The sequence below is a fragment of the Meleagris gallopavo genome, chromosome 1 (assembly GCF_000146605.3).
Source record: "Meleagris gallopavo isolate NT-WF06-2002-E0010 breed Aviagen turkey brand Nicholas breeding stock chromosome 1, Turkey_5.1, whole genome shotgun sequence".
NCBI lineage: Eukaryota > Metazoa > Chordata > Aves > Galliformes > Phasianidae > Meleagris > Meleagris gallopavo.
In genome coordinates this window covers 75,706,729-75,711,984 of record NC_015011.2, presented here as the reverse complement: position 1 = coordinate 75,711,984, position 5,256 = coordinate 75,706,729, and the positions used below count along the sequence as shown (strand labels likewise).

The 5,256-nt window shown below is 48.3% G+C and overlaps 1 long non-coding RNA gene across 2 annotated transcripts; it reads right to left on the bottom strand.

Moving 5' to 3' along the window:
- Positions 1–613: 613 nt before the first annotated feature.
- Positions 614–5,250, bottom strand: LOC109369011. 2 transcript variants are annotated; one of them, XR_002117565.2, is made up of 4 exons: positions 4,555–5,250; positions 2,493–2,697; positions 2,001–2,313; positions 614–1,021 (listed from the first exon to the last, which is right to left on the bottom strand). It is a non-coding gene; the product is annotated as an uncharacterized LOC109369011 (long non-coding RNA). The 2 variants fall into 2 exon arrangements; XR_004161456.1 differs by lacking the exon at positions 4,555–5,250 and having other exon boundaries at positions 2,493–2,909.
- Positions 5,251–5,256: the final 6 nt, after the last annotated feature.

Here is a 5,256-nt window from a genome sequence, read left to right as displayed (position 1 = left end):
TGCTGCAGTGTGTGGGGCAGTGGGCATACAGCTGTGTGCAGGGCTGCTGTACAGCTGTTGAGTGCAGGGAGCTGCCCTGGCAGCTGGTTAGGTGAAGTTTGTCAGCTAGCTGAAGTTGTAATTCATGCAAAAGCGACATTTTGAAAGTAGAAGCATGAGAGGAAAAAGGCATGACAGGTGGCTCTGTCTCATCCTGCACTTTGTACCTTCTAAGGTTGGGAAAAAGCAAGCCACTGGGTAAGACACCATGGCTTACCAGACAAGGAAGAATTAGATAGATATGAAGCAACAGGAAAATTCTATGGCTACTTCATTTACAATTGGCTTTTATTGACTTCAGCTGTTTCAGAGTAACTGCCAGCAGCAATATATCCTCAATCTGATTAGTAGATCATTGCCACCAGGAGGCTGACATGGACTCTTCAAAAGGAAATGGATAGACTCCTACCTTGAGTCACTTCTGAAGCTTGGGAGAGCCCCATCATACATACATCTCTGTTTCGCTCTCTTCAAACCCACTCTTGAGCTACTTGCTTCCCTCCATATTGTCCTTGCTCTTGTCATTGTCTATATATGCAGTCTGAAAAGTACTCAGAAAATTTTTTTTTTCCAGAAACCAAAGGCGATTTTTGCCAGGAACATAATTTGGCTTCCCAGGAACACAAACATATGGCGTGAAGCTGACGGTACTCTTTTTTTTCATGTCTCACTTTGTCCTTGGGTCGAGTTCTGCAGTTCTCTATAGGGGGTAGCCTTCACCCATTTAAAATTTAAAAAAAAAAACAACAGTTTTCTTCTGGCTTGGATTTAGCATGGAGATGGTTTTAGTGGTCTTGAGAAACAACTTCCTCAGAGCTGACAGCTGGATCTCACTGAGCTTTGTGCTGCTTTTTCTGCCTGCAGGGCCAAGCAGGGTGGTGGGTGGGGACCTCAGAATTTTTGCTTGCAGCTGAGTGTTGAGCAGGGGACTTGTCCTGGTTAGTGTTCTGGATTGGCAATTTTGTCTGTGAGCATGCAGACCCTGGGAAAAAAAAAAATAGTCTGAAACAGACAGGCAAAAGCTCTGTGAGCTGCTCGAGAAGATGCTTGCACTCCTCACTAGGGGAGTGTTTTGAGATGGTAAAAGAAGTGACCCTAGCAAGAAGATAGTGTCTTCATAGTGCTCTTTCCATGCTTTGATGCTAGGCAAAATGTCCAAAATGATGTTTTGCTATGTTTCCTTGGATTCATGCCACAGCAATGGATGCTTTTGGAATTTGAAATAGGGCCTTTGCTTATGGCTGAACCTGCTCATGGCTGAATTTTGGAGCTTACAGCTTCACCATCCAGAAAAGCTCACAAGCACCTATTGCTGCTCCCTGTTCTGAACCAAACCTGCATCAAATCCACCCCATGTTCCTTCCTCAGATAACACAAGGAGTGGTTCCAAGTCTACCATTTTGAAGAGACAGCTGGCCAAGGAAGGCTAGCATCTTTCTACACCCTGTTAGAATCATAGAATTATGAAACTAAACAACATCTCACATTGGAATTAATCCAAAAGAATTCTCAGGTCCAATCCAACTCCACACAACACCACTCAAACCTCAAAGCTTATGTCTCTGAGGGTGTTGTTCAAACAGTGTTGCTCCCATGGCTTCTCCGTGAAAAGAGAGGAGAAGGGAAACGGGAAGGGGGGGAGAGGGGAGCAGAAGGGGGGAAAAGGGGTAGTGGAGAGGAGGGGAGGGGAGAGCTCAGAAAAAGTGGGAGACTACAGAAAATGAGATTTCACTAGGGTCTACATGGAACTACTGCAGGACAGACTGGAAACACTGCTAGTAAAGTGCATTGCCCCTGCTCTGGCTGGCTGGTGGAGTTTATTTGGCTGTTGAAGATTAGTTTACAGAAGACTTGAAGACTGATTTCAACATCTGACATCGTTTCTGTGTGCAGCTTCTGGGGTTTTCTAATGCCATCTGATTCTACATCGTCTGGGTGACTGCATCTGTCAGCCAACATACCAGGTATTGTAGGGAGAGAGCATGCCAGGGAATGGCACACCTGGTAGTGCTCAGCCTCTCTCAACTTTTCCCACTTTGTCCTCCGTGGATTGCAGCATTATAGGAGGGTGGGCAAGGGAGAAGAACCAGAGCCTGTATCAGGTTTCAGGTGGACCTCCTCCAATTCTGGCACCCCAGGCACTGCCTCCCTAGCAGTTCTGGTGAACCTCCTACAGTCTGGGCAGCAGGTGAGCTGGTACAGAACTGTCACGGGAAGTCACACCACAGCCAGCTTGCAGGTGTGTAAGGATTGCAGCAATGGGCTCGTTGGAATCTGTAATACACAGTGACACAGATATTTTGTTTGTTAAATTTCTTTATCACAGATTACTACAAATTACTACTAATGAAACAAGCAGGTAGTACAAGTTACAAAAAATTACCAACAGAAAAGCAACTATACTTACAACTTACATTCATGTCTGTATATATCTATATAGCCTTTATACTTACATATGAGCTTGCAGTCAGACAGGTGTTGGTGGTAAGGGTCTGCACTGTACAGGAGATCTTGAGTGCAAAAGTCCCTGCAGGGGAAGCTCTGAGCGAGGCTCCATTTTGTGTAGAAAGCAAGTTTTTCTGTGCGTGAGGGACATAAGGGGGCACAGGACAACGCCACCTGGAACAGCTCGCAGATGCTGCCGGTTTCTGTTTTTACCTGGAACAGCCAATAGATGATGCTGTTTTTCATTTTCTCAGACTAGCTTTTACTTTCCCAGACTGTTTTTCTATTTTTCATGTGTATTTCCTACTTTCTCAGGCTGTTTTTTATCTTTCGAGACTACTTCTCCACGTTTCCAGATAAGTTTGTTGTCACCTTTTTTTTTTGTTTTGTTTTTGTTTCATTGGGTTAGGTTTTGGTTATTGGCTTTTTTTTTTTTGGCTTGGGATGGGTTTTTTTTTTGTTTGTTTGTTTGTTTTTAACTTATCTAGGGTATATCAGGATGTGTCAGTACTGGCTGCACTTCAAGAATGCCCACTGTGCTTCCCAAGGGTGTTCCTGACTCCTAGACCAGCAGTTTCCATCTTGACAGACATTCTCTTCTGTCTGTTTTCCCATTATACCCAAGTCACTTTTATGGCTGCTCCCATCAAGTGGACAGAGCATGAAGGAATTAGGAAGAGATGCAGCACAGATCACAGGAGCATATTCCCCTTTTTTACACACAAGGCACTCTTTTTGGTCTCTCTTCCCCATCTTCCTTTCTGCATCGCCACTCTACTCCCCCCCCCAAAAAGGGAGGTGTAGGATCTGATAACTAAAGACTTTAAAACAGATGATTCTTGATCTATTTGGTTCAGTTTCTCTGTGACATCACCAAGGAGCCTAGGAAGGAAGTGGATGAGAATACGGACGCAGGAAGGGATGATCTCTTGCCCATGAGATGGATCCTTAAAGATCATCTGGTTCCAGCCCTCGTCCTAAGCCCTATGCCATCATGGAGCTGCTTGACCTCATCCCTTCCTCATGCTTCACATCCCAGACTTGCCGTCCTCTCATACTGCCTACTCCAGCTTCCATTAAATTTGGTGAGTTCTGACACCAATGCATCAGATGCCCGCTCACAGAGTGTAATCAGGGTGACAGCCCGTGAAGCGGTGTGGTTGGGTACCTGACAGTTGTACCCAGTGACAGCATGGAGTTGCTGAGCTGTGGCTACTGCCCCATGGAAGCAGCATCCCTGCTTCCCAGGAGCAGAAGAGAACAGAGAGCAGTCCTAGCAGGACATGTAGTCATGGCCCTGGGGCTGGGCCTTTTCCCTTGCTCAGCCCTGCTGCATTTCTCATGCTGCAGGATGCTGGGCTCTGCATGGAACAGAAGCACAGCCCATGCGCCTGCACGCATGAACATAGAGAGAAGCTGCTGCTGCTGCAGCTGCTGCTGCTGCTGCAGGTCAGCAGTAGGCAGCCAGGAGACAGGAATGCCTGAACAGCAGCAGGCTTCGGCTAAGCAATTGTGTGCTAAGACCACAGATCTAAGCAATTAATCCAGGCGTGGAACAGAGCAAGTTCCTCCTCTGCATTGGGTGCTCACGGTAATTCACTAATAGATGTAACATTGATTAGCTGCATCACAAGCAATGGTTCAAACTGTACTGTGCAAACCCAACCCGAGTTCACTCCATTTGACATAACCCCCTTTGACAAAGACTTCTAGGCAGCCCCCCGCTGGCTGCATCCGCTGCAACACCACAGTGCTCTGCGGACACCTCCTGCCAGTGTAGATCTGCCATGAGTGGCTGTGTAAAACACAGAGCTGGGGGGCACAGCTACCAGACAAAGGGACCACGCCTCGCAGGGCCTTGCAGTATGGACAGTGGGACCCAGGGCTGGTGCTGTGCTCCTGGCAGGACTCGGCCCACCTGGATAAAGCATGGATGAGGCCACTGCAGAATGGGGTGGTGGTAGTGGCCTTCTGGTGAGGGAGCCAAAGAATCACAAATTGGTTGGGTTGGAAGGGACCTCAAAGCACATGCAGTTCCAACCCCCTGCCATGGGCATGGCTGCCACCTACCACATCAGGCTGCCCAGAGCCCCACGCAGCCTGGCCTTGAGTATTTCCAGTGATGGGGCCTCCACAGCTTCCTTGCTCTAGTGCCTCTGGAACTCACCACACTCTGAGTGAAGAGCTTCCCATTAACACCTAACCTCCTTTCTTTTAGTCTAAAGACATTCCCCCTTGTCCTGTCACTGTTGGGCCGTGTAATGTCAGTCTGCCTCCTCTTTATAAGCCCCTCCAAGTTCTAAAGGCCACAGTGAGGCTCCTGAGCCCTCACCTCTCTAGGCTGAACAATCTCAGCTCCCTCAGCCTTTCTGAAGAACAGACAGCGAGGACAGCCCAAACAGCCACTGAGGAGCTCATGGACATGACCATGAGCTGATAACAAGCACTCAACACAACAGAAGCACAGCAATGAGCCTGGAAGCTAACCCCAAAGATGGTGATAATCACATTCTGAAAAAAACTCATCCGTGTGAGCAGAGGGTAGCTCAGAAGTTATCTCTGGCAGCAGGCGCACAACAGCATGGACATGAGCAGGCAGACTGCTGCCAGCACGGCTCCCACGAGCCCACCACAGAGCCAAAATGGTGGCAGGGCATTGGGATGGGGCTCAGCGCAGGCTCCAACCGGGCCAGGTGCAAGGGAACGGCACTGCTCTGGCACTGTGCTTTTCTGTGGCTGGGCGGAGGGGGCCACGGGCTGGGTGGGTTTGTG